Source organism: Saccoglossus kowalevskii, chromosome 14 (assembly GCF_978046115.1).
Source record: "Saccoglossus kowalevskii chromosome 14, keSacKowa6.1, whole genome shotgun sequence".
Classification (NCBI taxonomy): Eukaryota; Metazoa; Hemichordata; class Enteropneusta; family Harrimaniidae; genus Saccoglossus; species Saccoglossus kowalevskii.
The window spans coordinates 4,016,182-4,041,969 of record NC_140654.1 but is presented as its reverse complement, the minus strand read 5'-3'; the positions used below and the strand labels follow the sequence as shown (position 1 = coordinate 4,041,969).

At 39.2% G+C, this 25,788-nt stretch overlaps 1 long non-coding RNA gene across 1 annotated transcript; it reads right to left on the bottom strand.

Moving 5' to 3' along the window:
• Positions 1-8,469: 8,469 nt before the first annotated feature.
• On the bottom strand, positions 8,470-15,562 carry LOC146734382 (uncharacterized). The gene is made up of 3 exons (XR_014931478.1): positions 15,207-15,562; positions 10,150-10,405; positions 8,470-8,924 (listed from the first exon to the last, which is right to left on the bottom strand). It is a non-coding gene; the product is annotated as an uncharacterized LOC146734382 (long non-coding RNA).
• Positions 15,563-25,788: the final 10,226 nt, after the last annotated feature.

Sequence of the window (25,788 nt, the reverse complement as noted above, 5' to 3'; positions counted from 1 at the left end):
TCTACTATGTCTGGTCGATTGACTTGACTGATGACTGGCTTACTGGGGTCTTCTATGTCTGGTCGATTGACTTAACTGGTGACTGTCTAACTGGGGTCTTCTACTATGTCTTGTCGATTGACTTGACTAGTAACTGGCTAACTGGGTCTTCTACAATGTTTGGTCGATTGACTTGACTAATGACTGGCTAACTGAGGTCTTCTACAATGCCTGGTCGATTGACTTGATTATTGACTGGCTGACTAGGGTCTTCTACGATCTCTTGCCGAATCACTTGACTAGTGAATGTCTAACTGGGGTCTTATACTATGTCTTGTCGATTGACTTGATTAGTGACTGGTTGACTGTGGTCGTCTACTATATCTTGTCGATTGACTTGACTATTGACTGGCTAACTAGCTATGTCTTGTCGATTGACTCTACAAGTGACTGTCTAACTGGGGTCTTCTACTATGTCTTGTCGATAGACTTGACTAGAGACTGTATAACTGGGCTCTTCTACTGTGTCTGTTCGAATGACATGAACAATTGACTGTCTGGTCGATTGACTTGACTAGTGACTAGTAGCTGGCTAACTGCGGTCCTCTCCTATGTCTGGTGGATTGACTTTACTAGTGATTGGCTAACTGAGGTCATCTACAATGTCTGTTGGATTGACTTGATTATTGACTGGCTGACTGGGGTCTTCTACTATGTCTTGTCGATTGACTTGACTAGTGAGTGTCTAACTGGGTATTCTACTATGTCTGGTCGATTGACTTGACTGATGACTGGCTTACTGGGGTCTTCTATGTCTGGTCGATTGACTTAACTGGTGACTGTCTAACTGGGGTCTTCTACTATGTCTTGTCGATTGACTTGACTAGTAACTGGCTAACTGGGTCTTCTACAATGTTTGGTCGATTGACTTGACTAATGACTGGCTAACTGACGTCTTCTACAATGTCTGGTCGATTGACTTGACTAGTAACTGGCTAACTGGGTCTTCTACAATGTTTGGTCGATTGACTTGACTAATGACTGGCTAACTGACGTCTTCTACAATGTCTGGTCGATTGACTTGATTATTGACTGGCTGACTAGGGTCTTCTACTATGTCTTGCCGAATAACTTGACTAGTGAATGTCTATCTGGGGTCTTAAACTATGTCTTGTCGATTGACTTGATTAGTGACTGGCTGACTGTGGTCTTCTACTATGTCTTGTCGATTGACTTGACTATTGACTGGCTAACTAGCTATGTCTTGTCGATTGACTCTACAAGTGACTGTCTAACTGGGGTCTTCTACTATGTCTTGTCGGTTGAAATGACCAATGACTGGCTAACTGGGGTCTTTTACTATGTCTGGTCGATTGACTTGACTAGTGACTGGCTAACTGGGTCTTCTACACTGTCCGGTCGACTGACTTGACTAGTGACTGGCTGACTGCACTCTTCTAGAATGACTGGTCGACTGACTTGACTAATGATTGGCTAACTGGGATCGTCTACTATGTCTTGTCGATTGACTTGACTTGTGACAGGCTAACTGGGGTCATCTACAATATCTGGTCGATTGACTTGACTAATGACTGGCTAACTGAGGTCTTCTACTATGCCTTGTCGGTTGACATGACTAGTGACTGTTTAACTGGAGTCTTCGACAATGTCTGGTCGATTGACTTGACTAATGACTGGCTAACTGGGGTCATCTACCATGTCTGGTCGATTGACTTCACTAATGACTGACTAACTGGGGTCTTCTACTATGTCTTGTCGATTAACTTTACTAGTGACTGACTGACTGAGCTCTCCTACTATGTCTTGTCGGTTGACATGACTATTGACTCGCTAACTAGCGTCTTCTACTATGTCTTGTCGATTGACTCTACAAGTGACTGTCTAACTGGGGTCTTCTACGATGTCTTGTCGACTGACTTGACTAGTGACTGTCTAACTTGGGTCTTCTACTATGTCTAGTCGACTGACTTGACTAGTGACTGGCTGACTGCACTCTTCTAGAAGTTTGGTCGATTGACTTGACTAGTGGCTGGCTAACTGGGGTATCTACAATGTCTTGTCGATTTACACGACTAGTAATGGGATAAACGGGGTCTTCTACTATGTCTGGTCGATTTCCGTGACTAGTAACTTGCTGCTTGGGGTCTTTTACTATGTCTTGTCGATTGACATGAACTAGTGACTGGCTAACTGGGGTCTTCTACTATGTCGTGTCGATTGACTTGACTAGTGACTGTCTAACTGGGGTCTTCTACTATGTCTGGTCGATTGACTTGAGTAGTGACCGTCTAACTAGGGTTTTCTACTATGTCTGGTCGATTGACTTGACTGATGACTGGCTTACTGGGGTCTTCTACTATGTCTAGTCGATTGACTTAACTGGTGACTGTCTAACTGGGGTCTTCTACAATGTCTGGTCGATTGACTTAACTAATGACTGGCTAACTGGAGTCTTTTACTATGTCTTGTCGATTGACTTGACTGATGACTGGCTTACTGAGGTCTTCTACTATGTCTGGTCGATTGACTTGAGTAGTGACCGTCTAACTGGGGTCTTCTACTATGTCTGGTCGATTGACTTGACTGATGACTGGCTTACTGGGGTCTTCTACTATGTCTGGTCGATTGACTTGAGTAGTGACCGTCTAACTGGGGTTTTCTACTATGTCTGGTCGATTGACTTGACTGATGACTGGCTTACTGGGGTCTTCTACTATGTCTGGTCGATTGACATGAGTAGTGACCGTCTAACTGGGGTTTTCTACTATGTCTGGTCGATTGACTTGACTGATAACTGGCTTACTGGGGTCTTCTACTATGTCTGGTCGATTGACTTAACTGGTGACTGTCTAACTGGGGTCTTCTACTATGTCTTGTCGATTGACTTGAGTAGTGACCGTCTAACTGGGGTTTTCTACTATGTCTGGTCGATTGACTTGACTGATGACTGGCTAACTGCACTCTTCTAGAAGTTTGGTCGATTGACTTGACTAGTGGCTGGCTAACTGGGGTATCTACAATGTCTTGTCGATTTACACGACTAGTAATGGGATAAACGGGGTCTTCTACTATGTCTGGTCGATTTCCGTGACTAGTAACTTGCTGCCTGGGGTCTTTTACTATGTCTTGTCGATTGACATGAACTAGTGACTGGCTAACTGGGGTCTTCTACTATGTCGTGTCGATTGACTTGACTAGTGACTGTCTAACTGGGGTCTTCTACTATGTCTTGTCGATTGACTTGAGTAGTGACCGTCTAACTGGGGTTTTCTACTATGTCTGGTCGATTGACTTGACTGATGACTGGCTTACTGGGGTCTTCTACTATGTCTGGTCGATTGACTTAACTGGTGACTGTCTAACTGGGGTCTTCTACTATGTCTTGTCGATTGACTTGAGTAGTGACCGTCTAACTGGGGTTTTCTACTATGTCTGGTCGATTGACTTGACTGATGACTGGCTTACTGGGGTCTTCTACTATGTCTAGTCGATTGACTTAACTGGTGACTGTCTAACTGGGGTCTTCTACAATGTCTGGTCGATTGACTTAACTAATGACTGGCTAACTGGAGTCTTTTACTATGTCTTGTCGATTGACTTGACTGATGACTGGCTTACTGGGGTCTTCTACTATGTCTGGTCGATTGACTTGAGTAGTGACCGTCTAACTGGGGTCTTCTACTATGTCTGGTCGATTGACTTGACTGATGACTGGCTTACTGGGGTCTTCTACTATTTCTGGTCGATTGACTTGAGTAGTGACCGTCTAACTGGGGTTTTCTACTATGTCTGGTCGATTGACTTGACTGATGACTGGCTTACTAGGGTCTTCTACTATGTCTGGTCGATTGACTTGAGTAGTGACCGTCTAACTGGGGTTTTCTACTATGTCTGGTCGATTGACTTGACTGATGACTGGCTTACTGGGGTCTTCTACTATGTCTGGTCGATTGACTTAACTGGTGACTGTCTAACTGGGGTCTTCTACTATGTCTTGTCGATTGACTTGAGTAGTGACCGTCTAACTGGGGTTTTCTACTATGTCTGGTCGATTGACTTGACTGATGACTGGCTAACTAGCGTCTTCTACTATGTCTTGTCGATTGACTCTACAAGTGACTGTCTAACTGGGGTCTTCTACTATGTCTTGTCGATTGACTTGAGTAGTGACCGTCTAACTGGGGTCTTCTACAATGTCTGGTCGATTGACTTGACTAGTGACAGCCTAAATGGGGTGTTCTACTATGTCTTGTCGATTGACTTGACTAGTGAATGTCTGACTGGGGTCTTCTACTATGTCTTGTCGATTGACTTGACTAGTGACAGCCTAAATGAGGTCTTCTACTATGTCTTGTCGATTTACTTGACTAGTGAATGTCTAACTGGGGTCTTATACTATGTCTTGTCGATTGACTTGACTAGTGACAGCCTAAATGGGGTCTTCTACTATGTCTTGTCGATTGACTTGACTATTGACTGGCTAACTAGCGTCTTCTACTATGTCTTGTCGATTGACTCTACAAGTGACTGTCTAACTGGGGTCTTCTACGATGTCTTGTCGATTGACTTGAGTAGTGACCGTCTAACTGGGGTTTTCTACTATGTCTGGTCGATTGACTTGACTGATGACTGGCTTACTGGGGTCTTCTACTATGTCTGGTCGATTGACTTAACTGGTGACTGTCTAACTGGGGTCTTCTACTATGTCTTGTCGATTGACTTGAGTAGTGACCGTCTAACTGGGGTTTTCTACTATGTCTGGTCGATTGACTTGACTGATGACTGGCTAACTAGCGTCTTCTACTATGTCTTGTCGATTGACTCTACAAGTGACTGTCTAACTGGGGTCTTCTACTATGTCTTGTCGATTGACTTGAGTAGTGACCGTCTAACTGGGGTCTTCTACAATGTCTGGTCGATTGACTTGACTAGTGACAGCCTAAATGGGGTGTTCTACTATGTCTTGTCGATTGACTTGACTAGTGAATGTCTAACTGGGGTCTTCTACTATGTCTTGTCGATTGACTTGACTAGTGACAGCCTAAATGAGGTCTTCTACTATGTCTTGTCGATTTACTTGACTAGTGAATGTCTAACTGGGGTCTTATACTATGTCTTGTCGATTGACTTGACTAGTGACAGCCTAAATGGGGTCTTCTACTATGTCTTGTCGATTGACTTGACTATTGACTGGCTAACTAGCGGCTTCTACTATGTCTTGTCGATTGACTCTACAAGTGACTGTCTAACTGGGGTCTTCTACGATGTCTTGTCGATTGACTTGAGTAGTGACCGTCTAACTGGGGTTTTCTACTATGTCTGGTCGATTGACTTGACTGATGACTGGCTTACTGGGGTCTTCTACTATGTCTGGTCGATTGACTTAACTGGTGACTGTCTAACTGGGGTCTTCTACTATGTCTTGTCGATTGACTTGAGTAGTGACCGTCTAACTGGGGTTTTCTACTATGTCTGGTCGATTGACTTGACTGATGACTGGCTAACTAGCGTCTTCTACTATGTCTTGTCGATTGACTCTACAAGTGACTGTCTAACTGGGGTCTTCTACTATGTCTTGTCGATTGACGTGAGTAGTGACCGTCTAACTGGGGTCTTCTACAATGTCTGGTCGATTGACTTGACTAGTGACAGCCTAAATGGGGTGTTCTACTATGTCTTGTCGATTGACTTGACTAGTGAATGTCTAACTGGGGTCTTCTACTATGTCTTGTCGATTGACTTGACTAGTGACAGCCTAAATGAGGTCTTCTACTATGTCTTGTCGATTTACTTGACTAGTGAATGTCTAACTGGGGTCTTATACTATGTCTTGTCGATTGACTTGACTAGTGACAGCCTAAATGGGGTCTTCTACTATGTCTTGTCGATTGACTTGACTATTGACTGGCTAACTAGCGTCTTCTACTATGTCTTGTCGATTGACTCTACAAGTGACTGTCTAACTGGGGTCTTCTACGATGTCTTGTCGATTGACTTGACTAGTGACTGGCTAATTGGGTCTTCTACACTGTCTGGTCGACTGACTTGACTAGTGACTGGCTGACTGCACTCTTCCAGAATGACTGGTCGACTGACTTGACTAGTTCGTGACTGGCTGACTGCACTCTTCTAGAATGACTGGTCGACTGACTTGACTAATGATTGGCCAGCTGGGATCTTCTACTATGTCTTGTCGATTGACTTGACTCGTGACTGGTTAACTGGGGTCATCTACAATGTCTGGTCGATTGACTTGACTAATGACTGGCTAACTGAGGTCTTCTACTATGCCTTGTCGGTTGACATGACTAGTGACTGGGTAACTGGAGTCTTCTACAATGTCTGGTCGATTGACTTGACTAGTGACTTGCTAACTTGAGTCTTCTAAAATGTCTGGTTGATTGACATAACTAGTGACTGGCTGACTGGGCTCTTCTACCATGTCTGGTCGATTGACTTGACTAATGACTGGCTAACTGGGGTCATCTACCATGTCTGGTCGATTGACTTCACTAATGACTGACTAACTGAGGTCTTCTACTATGTCTTGTTGATTAACTTTACTAGTGACTGACTGACTGAGCTCTCCTACTCTGTCTTGTCGGTTGACATGACTAACAACTGGCTAACTGGGGTCTTTTACACTGTCTGGTCGATTGACTTGACTAATAACTGGCTAACTAGCTATGTCTTGTCGATTGACTCTACAAGTGACTGTCTAACTGGGGTCTTCTACTATGTCTTGTCGGTTGAAATGACTAATGACTGGCTAACTGGGGTCTTTTACTATCTCTGGTCGATTGACTTGACTAGCGACTGGCTAACTGGGTCTGATACACTGTCTGGTCGATTGACTTGACTAATAACTGGCTAGCTGGGGTCTTCTACTATGTCTGGTCAACTGACTTGACTAGTGACTGGCTGACTGCACTCTTCTAGAAGTTTGGTCGATTGACTTGACTAGTGGCTGGCTAACTGGGGGTAGCTACAATGTCTTGTCGATTGGCACGACTAGTAACGGGATAAACGGGGTCTTCTACTATGTCTGGTCGATTTCCTTGACTAGTGACTTGCTGACTGGGGTTTTCTACTATGTCTGGTCGACTGACTTGACTAGTGACTGTCTAACTGGGGTCGTCTACTATGTCTTGTCGAATGACATGAACAAGTGACTGGCTGACTGAGGTCTTCGGCTGTCTGGTCGATTTTGACTTGACTAGTGACAAGTGACTGGCTAACTGGTGTCTTTTACTATGTATTGTGGATTGACTTGACTAGTAACTTGCTATCTAGTGTCTTCTACTATGTCTGGTCGATTGACTTTACTAGTGACTGGCTGACTGGGGTCTTCCACTATGTCTGGTCGATTGTCTTGACTAGTGACTGTTTAACTGGGGTTTTCTACTATGTCTGGTCGATTGACTTTACTAGTGACTGGCTAACTGAAGTCTTTTACAATGTCTGGTCCACGGACTTGATTAGTGCTTGGCTGACTGGGGTCTTCTACTATGTCTTGTCGATTGGCTTGACTAGTGAATGTCTAACTGCGCTCTTCTACTATGTCTGGTCGATTGACTAGACTAGTGACTGTTTAACAGGGTCTTATACAATGTCTGGTTGATTGACTTGACCAATTACTGGCTGTCCTGAGTCTTTTACTATGTCTGGTCGATTGACTTGACTAGTGACTGGCTGACTGGGGTCTTCTACTATGTCTTGTCGATTGACATGAACTAGTGACTGGCTAACTGGGGTCTTTTACTATGTCTGGTCGATTGACTTGACTAGTGACTGGCTAACTGGGGTCTTCCACTATGTCTGGTCGATTGACTTGACTAGTGACTATTTAACTGGGGTCTTCTACTATGTCTGGTCGATTGAATTGACTAGTGACTGTCTAACTGGGTTCTTCCACTATGTCTTGTCGATTGACATGAACTAGTGACTGTCTAACTGGGGTCTTCCACTATGTCTGGTCGATTGACTTGACTAGTTACTGTTTAACTGGGGTCTTCTACTATGTCTGGTCGATTGACTTGACTAGTGACTGGCTAACTGGGGTCTTCCAATATGTCTGGTCGATTGACTTGACTAGGCTTATTCATTTCTAAGAGTGGTTTATAACGGAATACAGTATTATATACATCCAAATATAGGTTAATTATTGATAACTAACTAATATATAATCGTGTTTTGTTAGTTATTTCTGGGACAACAACATTTCATTTGATCACTATATGGCATGAATTGACTCGTGATGCAGTATATCCCCGCTTTGCACGTGACAAAATCCATACCCACCAATTGTCAGAAATATACCTTGACGTTCTGTCATATTACATATTCCCATGCTACTGAGAAATTGTTCGAAATATGGTGACGCTATGGAGATATCGAAATATCGATCTGCGGTCTATGGCACTCAATGTTCCTGGTGCCAGTTTCCAATGAAATACTGACTCATTCGAGTGGGATGGACAATATTCGAATACAATTTATTTTAGTTAATTGTAAATACAAGTATATTTCACAAAATAGTAATTAAACTGCCTAGTTTTACATTACTGTGTATCTAGAACATATCATTTGAAAATCAAAATATGTCAATCGATATCAAACGACCTGCAGTATTGTTTTATGCACCACACAGTGAAGTATTTCGATTTTAGTCAACAAAAGATTATGGACATACAAATTAAAGCGATGCGATGAAAAAAAGCGATGAAAATGCTACAGGCATATTGAAAAAATGATGTCATAGATAACTGTGCATTCCCTTCTCAGAATACTGTATTCACTACTTTAATGTATTGTACCCAAATTATACTATCTAACTGCAAACGGGACGACTGTAATAACGTATTGGTCGCATGTGCCTTCCGTGATAGAACTTTGTGATGTGGTATTTCAAACCAAAGAAGTGTCTATAACAAACAAAATGCTAAATTAAGTATTCTTGTTTGCAATGCGATTGGTACGATTGAATTCATCTCCATTGACGATATGTAAAATTGCATGTTTTCGTCCATATTGCTTCCTTAAAGTGCATTAGATGAAGATATTGTATCAGGTAAATTGAACATTGCACTATTTTGCTTGCAGTTAGAACTAAAATGACTGTGTGCTGTTAATGTGATTAAACGTTGAAATACAGGGTAATTGTAGCTCATGTTTTGGGGATGAAATTAACACCATCAAAGTAAATGCATTCAATAATTTTTAAATGCGGTTAGTTTGATATTTATTTTAGAAGACCGTTACTATAACGTTGGACGAAAGATGCATTGAAACTGATTTACTCTGTGGCATACAAGATACATCAGTGAAGTAGAACGATGTTTTCAAATCCCATTCCGACAGACAATACCGAAGGACTTAAATTGATGAGGGAATGAGGTATTATGTATGAAATTGAATGAACGCATGTTATATATTATAGTATATTCTGAGTACTTTGTATATCTTTATGTCATAGCGAAATAGCCTCCCCTAAGCCCCGTTTCCTGTTGACGCCTGCACAACTACGTGAAAGGGAAATACGCTTGCTCTGGTCGAGTCGTATCAATTCAAATCAATGACTCTTATTGTGTCGCAGAAATGTTGTTAGATATGTAAATATGTAACGAGTGTTCTAAAACATGTGCAAAAGGTTTTCAATTATATTTTTAACACTCCAGTTACATTTAATATATATCACTACACTACACAAAACTACGGTTAGTGAGCATGCCATAACATGATATAAAACCGAAAATGACAATAATCATGTCAATGGTGAACTGATTTTCCGCGAATATTTTCTCTTTACAAAAATAGGAACTCGCGCCCATCGTACAATTCAGAACTGGAACAACTAAATTCAACTAAAATTGTCGACAACATATATCAGAGTCAGCTTCCGCCATTAAATTGGAGTTTTGAAGCAATGGTGTTAACTACCCTATGGACATTGACGATTACCTGCAGAAATAACAATGTATACACACCCTAATACTCGATGGTCAGTGTCATATTAAGGCGATTATTCGTAAATACAAACATCTGCAATTACGTCGATAGAAAGCACGAACATCGAAACATTACTAAGTGATAATATTTCACGTTTTTAAACGTGACCAGTTGGAATTATAATTTTTTAAGCGAACTTACCCAGCTGTCGTACGTAATGCCATACAAAATAGTCTTTCCCAACGTCGTCAGATAACCTGTATCGAGCTGTGTGTAAGTTGACGACCTGATATCTCTGAACGTATGTTATTTAGTGTAACGCATGGCTTTCGGACCGACAAACACTTTTAACCATTGACAATTTGCCAGACAATGTGTTACCATGGTTTCACAGAATACTTGTACACTTCATTGTTGCAATACTTCAAATAGACGTATAGATGGCAGTAACAGCTTTCTATAAAAACATCAAATAAAGGTAGAGTGAAAAAACACGTTACTAACTCAGATAACAATAGCTGTGTTTCTTGTGCCCAACTGCAAATGTTTAAAAAATAGTGTAATTTGGTTTTATCTGCGTTGTGTCTAAACATGTGTACGTGTCAAGTACCGTCACACTACATCAATTATATTGCAAAAAAAATATAATATGTATGTAAACAAAATATTATGTAAATAAAATTCCATATTGACCAAATAGCACTCATGGGTATTAATGTATGACCCTGAAAGATTAACCAGGATTGACTCATTCCACCTAAAAATCAATCAAATTGCGTGGACAGTCATGCATTTATTTGCCACACACTGAGGATTAAAACCACAATACTTTGATTGCCGAATATCCACAAATAACGATGTGGAGTAGTATACACACACCTGCGCATTAAAATGAAACACTACTCATTTGAAAGTTGTAATACGATATGATCGTTATCACTATGCAATTTGGTGTCCGCGTGACGGAGGACTGGTAACTTGATATCACAGAATGATATACAGCGTACATATCACTACAATTTGTAACCCGCTAAATTACACTATACAATTAATATGCTGGTTATCTAGATGGCACCGTAATATTGATTGGGGTCTGTGCCTCAGTCAATACACTGTGAATATTATATTCCCCGTAATGGTATTACAATATTACAGTTATTGAGAATCGCGAATCAACGAATCGGTGACGAATTGTTATCACAAATAACAAAATGACTATGTTATTTCAAGTCCATCTTTTCGAACTATCTTTCAAGTTTGGCTTAAAAAAAAAATAATAGACTTAACTCAGAAATAATCTTTCAAAAGTTTTTCTTTTCAATTTGCCGGGGTTGTTAGTCTGCCGCTCGAATTCCGAGCTTTCAGTTTCAAATTCATCTATCTGTTCATGTAGACCGTGTTTTCCTGTTACGCCGTTCAAGCCGTGGTCGGTATCAAGTAATTGTCAATCATTATAGAAAAAAAATTGTTATCCAATACATGTTGTTTTATTAACAAGATGGAATCACTAATGGGTACATTTTTAAATTTCATCTTTTTCTCGATTTCCAATAAGTTATGGTCAATTCATTGCTTATAATATGAACGTTCATTTCTAAGGATTGATGTTTTTGTTGCACGTTAAAGTGTTTTTTTCTCCCGAGTTTAGCTATCGAAGCCTTTCATATTTGATAGTTATATAACAGTCGAGCAATATGTTTGAGGTTGTTTTTGTGATATAAATTATGAACGATATAAATTGTAACTACGATATATATTTACTTCATATATGCTTTGTTTTAATTGTGTATTCATAGCTGAAACATTATTGGACGACTCTCATCTGTAAAGCGTGTTTATATGTATGTCGCACGCCGGATGCACTCAATGTTATTCATGCCTCGGCTTCCCACATTAACTTACGAGTTTTATTAAAAAGTGTGACTGAATTCCAACTTCGTCAATGCCGGACACATATGCCATTCTCTTTCTAACTGTAAAATTAATGAAATGAACACAGTCGCCTAACGAGAGCGTGCACAAGTCTGCCATTTCGTTTAGTTTGTTTACCCTGTGTGATGTGCCAGGGGGAAGTACATCAGTTTGGATCGCGCATTGTTAAACTTTACATACGAGACGAAATGAAAATGATCACTGCTAAACTGGTGACTTCGAAACTTGGCAATGTTTCATATCATGTAGAGCATTTATATATTATGTAGTGCATTTATCATATTATGTAGTGCATTTATATATTATGTAGTGCATTTATCATACTATGTAAAGCATTTAACATATTATGTAGAACATTTATCATATTATGTAGTGCATCTATCATAGTATGTAGTGCATTCACCGTATTATGTGGTGCATTTATCATATTATGTGGTGCATTTATCATAGTATGTAGTGCATTCACCGTATTATGTGGTGCATTTATCATAGTATGTAGTGCATGAGTACCATGTTATGTATTGCATTCACCGTAATATGTAGTGCATCTATCATAGTATGTAGTGCATTCACCGTATTATGTGGTGCATTTATCATATTATGTATTTCATTCACCGTATGATGTGGTGCATTTATCATAGTATGTAGTTCATTCACCGTATTATGTGGTGCATTCACCATATTATGTATTGCATTCACTGTATGATGTGGTGCATTTATCATAGTATGTAGTGCATGAGTACCATGTTATGTAGTGCATTTCCCGTAATATGTAATGCATTTACCATGCTATATAGTAGATTTATCATGTTGTGTAGTGCGTTTACCATATTATGTAGTGCATTTGCCATGTTATTTTGTGCATTTACCTTGTAGTGTAGTGCATTTATCATGTTATGTAGTGCATTTACCATGTTATGCAGTGCATTTTTTATATTATGTAGTGCATGTACCATATTATGTGGTGCATTTACCATATTATGTGGTGCATGTACCATATTATGTGGTGCATTTACCATATTATGTAGTGCATGTACCATATTATGTGGTGCATGTATCATATTATGTAGTGCATGTAACATATTATGTGGTGCATGTACCATATTATGTGGTGCATGTACCATATTATGTGGTGCATTTACCATATTATGTGGTGCATGTACCGTATTATGTGGTGCATGTACCATATTATGTGGTGCATGTACCATATTATGTGGTGCATTTACCATATTATGTGGTGCATTTACCATATTATGTGGTGCATGTACCATATTATGTGGTGCATGTATCAATCGCCTTAGCCTATTGTCATATGACGTTCTAACGTAATTAGGACGTCATCTTGCTTACTTCAGTTTGACATTGGCTGTGTTGGCTCATTGGCAAAGATAAGTTCGAAAATGAGTGTTCGTTTTGGATATTTATTTTCGTATCCTATGGCAATCTGTCCATTGTACAATAACAAAACCGAACAAGTGTGAAAGTATGAAGGACTCAAATAGTTTATAATATTCACAATATTAAATAGATTTTAACTAATATACGTTATAACGTTAATGTGAAATTAAGTCAATATTTATTTTTTCGAATAAGATAATATTCACATTTACATTCTTCTCTGTACTGGTTAAAAAAACAAATGAATTAACTAGTTGTCTTTCACATCTTTTGAATCGACCCAGGTGCAATCACGTAGTTTTCTTTTAGATAAATACATTATATAAATACAATATATGTTTCTCAGTTCAAGATTGTGTTGAGAAACTCATATGTGGAATCATTTTCATACAGAACACAAATATTTTCAAAATCCCCCAAACAAAATAAAAATTTACCATGTCAGAGTACAGAATTCGCTTTTTCAATTAAATAAATAAATTATGCGTCATCAGCGTCGTCACGTCATGTAGTCACATCGGCTCCTCAAGAAACTTTTGCTAATCTACATCATTTTCAACTACAATTGTCACTAATATGAAGTGCATTGACTGCGAGAGTAAAAAGAATGTACGTTTATGCCAGGATGGCTTGGAATTATGTGCAAAATGCGTAGCAAAACGGTTCCCAAGATTGAGTGACCGACTCGAGAACAAAGCTAAGATGGCTGACAAAGGTATTTAGGAAAGGCTTGACATTCTTTGTCACAAGGTGGGTAAGTTGTCTTCATTGCCATCACCTATAAAAGAGCTGAAAGAATCTATGAATTTTTTAAATGCATTCTTTGAAAATTACAAGAAACGCATTGAAGACCTGGAGTCAGAAAATAAAGAATTACGCATGAAATTAGTGTCAATGGAGAGACGTTTTGACAAGGTTGTCTAAAAACCCAGAACCGGAACGTGAAATTAAAAATATTTCGACATACTGGTTGTTTAATATAAAGTGATATTGCATTAATGGACTTAGTTTGGATATTAATAATATTATTTATTTTATTATAATTGCTATTTGTATTTGTGTCTGCACTCATTCTAATAATGTGGATGAAATAAAAGACAGAAAGCGCATGTTTACGACGTTTCCGCCTGAGGGCGCACTTCAAGTCTTGGGTCGATGTTTTACACTTAAGTCCTGTGACGTCCTTGTTTCTTCTAAATATTCACGTTCCTATTCCGGTTCCGGGTTTTTGGACAACTTTTAGACAAAACAAAAAAACACATAGAAACTATAAATCAATACTCCCATAGTAACAACTTGGAAATACATGGTGTACCAGTGTTAGAAGATGAAGACACCGACAATATTGTCGTAACAATTGCGCAGAAACGGCAGGTATTCCCGTTTCGAATACAGATAACGATATTAGTCACAGGCTCCCATTGAAACAAGGACAACATGTTCCTGCACTAATTCTAAGATTTTCAAGGCGTTGTGTCCGAAATAATTTATATAAGGCAAAGAAGAAAATTACGTAACAAAACCACGTCACATGTCAACATACCAGAACGACGAGGATCACACTATCGCATTTACATTAACGAACAACTCATTGAATAGAATAGGAAATCATTTCACGATGCAAATATGACAAAAAAAGCAGAAAAATGGAAATTCATACGGATCCAAAACGGCCAAATATTTACGAGGAAAGACCAAGAAGCTCCCATGATGTTCAACGTATTATATAAAGTCCATAGATATAACAATATTGTAAGAGAAATATTTGAGTAGTTCAGGGACTGTCTCTCAACAAAACACCGTGACGTCGACCAATATCAAAAGAACGTCAGTTTCTAGGTTCGTATCATTACGGGAATTTATCGGTGACAAAGTCGTTAAACAAAGATTCGGTAGCATGAACTGAAAACCAAAAACTGAAAACTCACCAGACATCAATCCCGCCTTCGCTGCCACCAATGTAAGAGAAATATTTGAGTAGTTCAGGGACTGCCTCTCACAAGTTATATCACCCTGTAACAAACTGACGGTGGTCGCGCCAAATCAATGGTCGATATCGACTCTCACGGACGACACCCGTTAAACACTAACAAAAACCTCGCTTTAACTACCGCAATCAACCAGTGCACTCGCATCCGTCGAAGAATGGTAACGGGGACGAAATCAATGAAGACACACACACCATTCAGGAATAAAACAGCATAGAGCTGTATTCTTCATAGTATCGCTTCAAAACTACAACACACGCTTACTAAAGAAAAACTAAGCGAACAATAAAGATGACCTTCGATCACATGACTTCAAAGTCAGCACGTAATAGGCTAAGAGAAATTATACGTGTACTATTTCCATATATAGATTGCAATGTTCCCGCAAAAAGTAGGTTTCCAGGACCAGTGACGTTTCTCGAATATACACGAAACTATACGAATGTCCGAGTAACTAAATAATTCCATGACATTCCTCCCTCCCAGACCAAACTACATCCTGTGTTTGCGTCATACTATACGATTTCAATATGAGAAATTCGAAGTACAAAACGGTGAAATAAAGTATGAAATAAAATTATAAGAAATTACAAATGATTCTATAATCTACTTACATATGTGAGCGAACTACAAGTACCTGCAAAGGCTTTAGTCATTACAAAAATCAACAATAACAAAGCAATATCAGTCTTATTCATTATTTGCTTTATAATCAATCCTCTTTCATATTACAGTTCCAAGCATTTAGTTCAAAATGTACCAATGTCCGTTGTCCATGAGTTTAAATAGCTAAACAAATCAAATATGGTTAACACCATCATATAGGTTAATTCTTCTGATTGTTCCAAATCCATAATAGTTGGTCGGTTTACGTTCTCTTCTTGGATATCTTTGCGAATCACTAGGTGGTTCAATAATCTCAGTGCATGTCTCCTCGTTAGTAGGACCGTTTACATTTCCACCATCAGCAGAATCAGAATGGAGCTGGATATTGGGTGCAAGTGTTTCTTTTGCGGGCTCGTAAGTAGTTTCAACAGACTCTGAATGGTCACCAGCAACTCCAGCTGGTTCACACATCGGTTTCTCACCATCAGTTTCTGATGAAGGGGAAGTTTCGTCCATCTGATTTGTCTTTGGATCAATTATCGGTTCCTCAACAATGGCAGCAGCATTCAACAGACTCTCTTCTGGTAAACCAATTTGTATGCGTTGATCCAGGCTAACCATAGGCACATGCTTCAACCAGGAGTTGATCGATTTTCCTTGATATTTCTTCAGCTTCTCATAACGGACGATCTTAAACTTACTGCGAGAGCTTCTTTTAATCCTGTACACTACATCTGAAAGTCGACTTATGACCAAGGCCCTTCAAAGTTTAGCTGCAATTTTGGACTCAACCCCTTTCTCCTTCTTTCTTCCTTCAACCATACAAATTCTCCAGGTTGAAAACCCTGCCTGTCCAAGTGCCGATCGTAGTGTTTCTTCTGGACGCGGGCACTTACAGCCACCTGTTCTCTGGCTCAGGCATGTGCTTTCTGCAACTTAGATTTCAGATCGGTCACATAGTCTGTCTGTGCCCAGGCATCAGAATCATTACTTTCAAACATTAAGTCCACTGGCAAACATACCTCTCTGCCAAGCATTAACAAATTAGGAGTTTCACCTGTAGAGGAATGCACAGATGATCTATAAGCCATGCCAACATAGGGTAAATACTGATCCCCGTCCTGTTGTTGTGCAAATGGATCAAGTTAAGTCTTAATCGATCCAACAATAACCTTCATATGTCTTTCAACCAAACCGTCACTTTGAGGATGGCGAGGTGTAGTGTACGTCTTAGAAATGTCCAATAAGTGACATACTTCCTTGAAAACCATGGATATAAAATCTCTACCCCTATCAGAATGAATCTCTCGAGGCATACCAATCCTAGTGAACACAATATCAATAAGTGCTTTAGCCACTTTTGTTGCCTTCTCATCCTTCACTGGAATGCATTCCAACCACTTACTAAAGTAGTCAGCAAAAACTAACACTTTCTTGTTACCATCAAAACTTTCCGTGAAAGGACCTGGGATGTCAATGGCTGTCCTTTCCATCGGGTAGCCAACCAGGTAGGATTGTAAGGGGGCTCTCTTACGTCTTTGTGGCATCTGACAACGTGCACATACATCACACGACCTGATATATGCTCTGATATCAGATGTCATTCCATACCAGAAGTACCGCTGTCTCAATTTAGAGAGGGATTTATCCATTCCCAAATGTCCACCTGCTTTTGCTGTGTGCAGCCCATGCAACACCTGCTGTCTACAGTCTAGTGGCAAATACAGCTGCCAGGTCACTTGCGTACCATCAGCACTTTCAAACAATCTATACAGAACACCATTCCTGACACGAAGATGATCAAATGAAGACCAGCACATTTTTACCCCAGGAGAAAATGCAGAAATTTCCTTCCACGCAGGTCTTTGCATAGCATGCTCAACGGCAGAAATTAAAGTGCTCATACCAGCCTCCTGATGCTGATTCTCCCGGAGTTCACTGTAGTTCCATGTTGGGTATTGCACCAAAATACCAACATCTGACTGCCCATTCGTCTCACCCCCCTGCTTGGATTCATCTCGACATACCGTCATCACCCTTCCAGGGAGTAACCCAGCAGTACTACCAACTCCTACAACATCCTGACCAACCGATACATATTCAGAAGCTAATGGGTTCAATGAGGGAGCTTTCTGACAAGATTCATCATCCGAATCTGGATCACATTTAGAGACACTAGTACTAGCATGCATCTGACCACATTGTTTACATCTATAAGTAGGTGCTCTACTTAATGCTTCTGCATTGCCATGTTTGCCTGGCCTATGGACAATGGTGAAATCAAATTGTTGCAATAACTCAATCCAGCGAGCCAGCTGCACTCCGGATTTTTGAATCACATTAACCATGTTAAAAAAGCATGATCTGTCCGAAGTGTGAACTTTCTTCCTAACAATTAATGACGGTAGTATTTGACATAATTTACAACTGCAAGCAACTCTCTTTTGGCCACACAATATCTGCGCTCTGCAGCTGACAAAGCCCAACCTGCATAACCAATAGGCCTTTCCTTTCCGTTCTGTATCTGGGACAAAATAGCACCAATGCCAAAACCATTAGCATCGGTATCTAGTATAAAGGTTTCATTTTCAGATGGAAATGCCAGAACAGGAGCAGATGTCAAAGCATCCTTCAGACTATCAAAGGCATTTTGACATTGCATTGTCCAATCAAAGACAACATTCTTCTTTGTTAACTCATGCAAGGGTCGTGCTAGTTCTGTGTACCCCCCGACAAAACGTCTGTAGTATGAGGCCAAACCAATGAAAGAACGAACCTCTCTCACAGAACTAAGTGTAGGCCAATGCCGTATTACGTCCACCTTTTCAGGATCTGTCTCAACCCCATAATCCGAAATTCTGTGACCCAAAAATTCAACTACAGAGGCAAACAGCACACATTTGTTAGGTTTTAGTTTTAACCCTTCTGTTGTAGCCGATCAAAAACTAATTCTAATCGTTTCAACTCCTCCTCAAGTTCCATAATTCTTTCAAAAGTGCTTACACCATTGGTCAAGCCAAATGGAAGCACCTTCCACTGGTATAACCCAGTTTTCGTACAAAAGGCAGTGTATGGTTTAGACTCTGGCGCAAGTTCAATTTGCCAATATCCTGATTGTAAATCTAATATAGAAAACCATTTCGACCCATAAATTCCAAAGCTTCGTCAATCCTTGGGAGAGAAAAGCTGTCCTGGACAGTCACTGAATTTAGTTTACGATAGTCTATGCATAGCCTCTGTGTCCCACCTTTTTTTCTGGACTAAAACTATCGTCTGTCTATCAATCTCTCTGTGTTTCCATATTGGATTTCGGTATGGAGCTTGTCGCACTGGTTTTCCGTCTACTACTATCTCATGTTTTATCAAATCCACTCTACCTAAATCCTTACCATCACAACTAAAGACACCAGAAGATTTGACCAACAAATCAACAAACTGTTGTTTCTGTGTTTTATCCAAACCCACACTACTCTTCCTGTACAGCTCCTTAAGATGACTCAGCACAAGCGCTTCAAAATCGTCTGAATTTGCCTTGTGGAGATCAGATCTAGTAGAACTAGAAGGTGTACTAATAGAACTTTCACTACTATGATTATTTACAATGGTTTCCTTCTTATCCGCCAAGGATTCCTGCTGGAGATTGAATGGTAAGACCCTATCTGTGTCACCCCTAAGAAGTGCGAAAGCCGTCCCAGCTTTAAGTATTTGGTCAGTGGGAGTCACATTGAGTGTTCGGATTGGAATCCTAGCACTCCATGGATATACAACAGCATGGCACACTCCAATGCCATTTTCAAAACTACCAGTAGACCGAGTTGGCATAACACAAGCAGTGTAATTAACCTCATGTTCAGGGACTACACAAGATCTCCCCATTCTTGTCACATGAGGGCGCTCAGCAAAGCCAATTTCACCTTGTTTTGGGAAACTTACTTTCCTACCAACAATCAAAGCCTCACTGCTGGCAGGAATGAGTTTTTATCAACAACAATCCTGGATATATAAGGCTTCAGACATACAGAGTGCTGAGGACTATCAAAACACGGGATTATATCACCCTCCTGTTCCAACACACCATTGAATGCATCAATTTTACATTTTAACGGACCTAGTGTAGACATCCCAAGATTCCAATTCCACAATATATATCGGTAGTTCAACAGTTTTACCACATAAAGTGACCTGCATATAGCAGAAACCAAGTACTTCCTGTTTGTGATTACCAAAAGCACATACTGGCTCCCTGGCCACCTGCAGCTGTGGTCTTTCCGTTTCTAGTACTTTCAAAAACCAATGCTCAGCCAGGAACGAATCGGTAGCCCCAGTGTCTATTTGAATACGGTCTTTAACACCATGAATTTCTACATCAGCAAACAATCTTGTTTTACCACATCAATTTTTACTATTGATCATTGAACGTGTTCTAACTTTCCCCAAGACACTACTGTGACAGATTTCCCGGGTCTGCTCACTTTCCTTGTTTTGCTTTACTGGGACTGGGGGTTGACCCTCACGCCCAGTCCGTCGGTGTTTAAATCACTATGTTTTTGTCTGGTGGGACAATCCCTACGAAAGTGACCAGGTTGCTGGCAAGCATAACATACTTTCTGACTTTTCCTCTGTTTTGACCTTTGGCCTTGTGACCTCTCTTGGAGAGTCACAATCTCGGGTTTCAACGTTTCTATACATTGTTGTAGTCCTTTTACAACACCAACTAAATCAGACAGCTGATCAGGGCCACTGTCACTGTTACCAAGAATTCTAATACCAGGCAGCTTTTTCAAATCAGAGCCAGGTTTGGTTAATGTCAAATAGTTTTCCTCATGTATGCTCTCTCGTACTACATCATCAAATAAACATCCTGGCTTCCTAGCTGTCTCATTCACTTTACGGCGGATTTCGGGCGTATCTATAGCATTGGAATTTGCGTCAATGCAGAGATGTTCAAACATCTCCCCTCTAGTTTCAGGTTAACCAATAGCAAATATCTCACGTATATCTTGAGCCAAACTCTGTAAACTTTCACCCTCGTTTCGATGTCTCTGTTTTAAACTCAAGCGACTAATATCTCTTTTACCAATAGAACCAAATCGTGAGGCCAAACGGTGACATAAACCTTTATATGTCAGTTGTGCTATGTCAACCGTGCTTAACTGTAAAGCTGGTCCAGTTAACATTGCCAGGAAATATACTTTGCGTTGACTCTCTCCCAAATTATGCATATCACAATAAATAATAAAAAGTGGATCCGATACGTGTCCCATGACAAACTACCATCACATCGCTGAGGGGTCAATCTAGCACGATGAAAATTACCGATTGAACTCTCTGGAAAACTAGATTTAGTGGTTGCATTACAAAAATTTGTTTCACTGGCAATAACCCAGTTTACTTTCTTTGGCGGAAGTAAACTCGTCACTATCGTACGCCCTTTCAGTCTCACTGGGTTGCTTAGCAACAACACTACGTTGATCTTAAAATAACCCGCTCTTATCGGGACTTTCAAGTTTCCGCCATTTTGCAACAGAGCCATTTTTGTCAGTATTCTCAACAAATGAAGCCTTCAACGTAGTTTCGGACAAATGAAACGACTCCCAAGCTTTCTTTAATTCAGCATTGTCATTTTCGAGCCGTTTCTGCTCCTCTAATAAAGTTTGTCGCCAATTTTCAAGTTTATTACTCCCCTCACCTTGCCAGATAACAGAGTACTCATTTTTATCCCAGAATTGGGAACATTAAATGCAACCTCACTATCCACCGACACTGTCTTTTCAGCCATTCGATCGGCACTACTGACCCACGTATAGAATAGAAGTAATTTAGTGAAAGATGCTATCAGAATCCAAATAATGGATTTTCTCTGATCAAGAACAGAAGAGAAGTGTGGCGCTCAGTGTTACCGACTCGACAGCATGAAAACTGACAGCAAATACAAAGAAGATCACAAGAAAACCAGCTTAGCACACGGGTTAAATGCAACTCGTAAAACCTCAACAAAACACCGTGACGTCGACCAATATCAAAAAAACGTCAGTTTCTAGGTTCGTATCACTACGGGAATTTATCGGTGACAAAGTCGTTGAACAAACAAAGATTCGGTAGCATGAACTGAAAACCAAAAACTGAAAACTCACCAGACATCAATCCCGCCTTCGCTGCCACCAATGTAAGAGAAATATTTGAGTAGTTCAGGGACTGTCTCTCACAAGTTATATCACTCTGTAACAAACTGACGGTGGTCGCGCCAAATCAATGGTCGATATCGACTCTCACGGACGACACCCGTTAAACACTAACAAAAACCTCGCTTTAACTACCACAATCAACCAGTGCACTCGCATCCGTCGAAGAATGGTAACGGGGACGAAATCAATAAAGACACACACACCATTCAGGAATAAAACAGCAAAGAGCTGTATTCTTCACAGTACCGCTTCAAAACTACAACACACGCTTACTAAAGAAAAACTAAGCGAACAATAAAGATGACCTCATAATTCGATCACATGACTTCAAAGTCAGCACGTAATAGGCTAAGAGAAATTATACGCGTACTATTTCCATATATAGATTGAATGTGACGTTTCTCGAATATACCAGTGACGTTTCTCGAATATACACGAAACTATACGAATGTTCGAGTAACTAAATAATTCCATGACAATATGAATTCACTAGATACCGAATACTCAACAATTAATATTTATGACAATTATACAATCTTCTTTTACATTTGATTAAAAAAAGAACCCGTTTTTCATTTTAATATCCAAGCTATTAGTAAATACAGGGATGACCTGGCAAGTTTTCTTAACATCATTCCACACACATTTTCTATTATAGCACTTACTGTATCATTGTTATGAAACAATACAGACCAATCATTATTCAACATTGCGTCATACCGTTTTATCACTTCCAACAGAGAACAGTCTCAGGGGACAGGGCTGGGTGTTATATTCATAATCATTGTCTTTCTCACATACCAGTCACATTCAAAGTTTCCACTGCGAGTCCATTTTTAGAGTTACTATCATTAACAAAAAGAAACTCAGTATTGGTGTTGTTTACAGGAAACCGAATACGCCCATTAAGGAATTTCTGGATGGTATGGATGAGATTCTTAATTATTTTGCTTCAAAAAATAAAAAAAATGTGTTATTTTAGGGGATCTTAATATTGATGTTAACTTGAATACCAACGTAGTGGCTACATATTTGTCTCTACTAAATAGTTATAATTTTACCCAAACCATTGATACCACTACAAGAGTAACTGACCCCACTTCCAAGACCACCGATCACGTGATCACTAATATCACAGATTATTTCCTAGAGTGTGGCTGTTGTCATGATATGTAATCAACAAAGCATGTTAATTATTAACATATGGCAATGAACCTTGTACACACAAGAAGTCTTCATTATGCAAATTATGTAACCTTGTTTACTTATTATTATTATTATTATTATTATGTGTTTATTTCAGTTCATAAAAAGTGCATAGCAAAAAAATACAAGTCAAATAATCTTCTCATCCTCTACAAACTCAATGATAATTGATAATTTTAGACCCCAGCAAATCTATGGCCTTGGTAATTGATGCAGCCAACATTATTTCTCATTCACTTGAATATATCATAAACTGTTCCCGATTCCAAGGCAAGTTTCCCGCAGCACTAAAATTTGCTAACTCGTAATGTGAATAATTACAGACCAATTTCCGTTCTATCCATCTTTAGTTATAAAAAATATGGTCAAAAAAGAAATAACTGTATATTTCGATAAATTTAATATTCATGCTGACACTCGATATGGGTTTAGGAGGGAATATAACACAAAACTTGCCCTGGCTAATCTTATTGCTGACATCGTTGATAACATGGACAAAGGGTTTATAACATTTGGTATCTTTATTGACCTTAGAAAAGCTTTTGAAACCATCAAACATGACATTCTTCTTCACAACCCATCATACTATGGGATAAGAGGCACTCCACTAGTTTCGCACCTACCTTCAAGACCGACATTAGACCGTAGATATAAATAGATAGTTTTTCATGTTCTAAATCAGTCAATTATGGGGCCTATACTTCTTCTTATCTATATTAATAATATTTACAAATCTACTAACTTTTAACTTTCACCTATAAGCTGATGATACTAACTTTTTCAAACACTTAAACTCAGAAACTGTTAATCTTGACACTTTAACTGCTGAATTCAAAAACTCACAATAAGCACTGAAAAAAGTTTCTTAAAACACCACATACAAATATAGCACTAGAGGGCACTTTCAAAATAAACAATGCCTAGATAGAGGGCGTTGCTACAGGAACATACCTTGGTGTGACAATTGACTGCACTCTGACTTTGAAAAACTACATTAAGAAGACCATTAAAACAATAAGCCCCAATATTGGTGTTATAGCCCGTATTCGACATTATGTTCCACGCTTTGTCCTTATTCTTTTATACAACACTCTTATACTACCTCATCTATCCTACTGTATTGAGCTTTGGGACAACACATATTCTACCCATCTTGACCCTTTACTATGACTGCAAACGAAATTTTACTACGCACCCTCTGCACCTTCTTTTTTGTAAACTTGGTATGTTTGATATTAACAAACTCGCTAAATTTCAGACATGTCTCTTCTTTTTTGACCTTAAAGCAGAATCGATTTGCCCATGGTGTCAGCCATTATTTCCCCTATGCACATAGAGCATATTCATTTTATAAGTATGCAATTTTGATTACTCTTATCAAATAATTTGAAAATGACGACTCAATTTATTATTTAATATAAAGGGCCATGGACTAGACTAGTCCAAATGAAGTAGTTCCATGGTTATCCCCAGTATTATACAATTTTGTCCTGTAGATGAACATGTAAAAAATATGTGTGTATACTGGTGAAATAAACAAAAAAAATCACGTACAAATTAAACTAGCAATAATTCTTTTTTTTTACTTTCCCATCATGGTGTAAATTACATTGACCCCAATCTGATCAAGTCATTGTAAATGTACACAGCACTGGCAAGATAAGGGTTAAAGCAAAGGCTCTTTGTCAATATTCATACATAACGCACTGACAATTTTCCAGAAAAAAGGATGTTTAGAGTTTCCTGCAGTGTGTGGTTGATATTTTTTTAAAAATAATACAGTGGTCAAAATACATTGCGTGGTAATATCAGTTTATCATCGCAGCTAAAACAATGCACGGATTTCTCAGTTGTTCGCATGTTAGAATAATGTATTAATGTTAGAATAAAAGAGTTAATATATAAATAGTATGGATATTAAGGGTAACAAGCTCATTGTGATTTCAATAATGAAATGATCCTACCACTGATACTGACTGGTAGCCACATGATTGTGTTATGATGGTCGCTTGAATGAGTGTTGAAGCAAATGTGAGAAATGTACTATCAGTTTACAAAAAGGGAAATTTTTCCTGCTATTGTGAAGAATAAAACATGGAAAAAGCGAGACATATATGGTGTAGATACAGAGCAGATAAATACGGTGACGGAAAAATTAAGACACATGACATGAATATATTGAACCCACAGCACTCATCAGGAGTTTATGTTTACTGATTCACTGTACAACAAGCATACACTATACACTTCACAAATTAACATAACATTAAAAACATATGGGTTACATAATAGTGCCTTCAATCATCTGATGATACAAGTTCATCTACATTTTGTTCAGTGTTGAATGATGGGGTCTAAAACGTATAAATGCACTAACTATATGGCTTACTGTGAACAAGAATCTGTCATGTTGTTTTACATTAAGTGACTAAATATGCTTACTCAGTTATGTCGCATTTCTAGAAGCACGGTCACGAAATGAGACCGTATGTTTTTTTTATATCTTGTCATAGAATGATTACAAT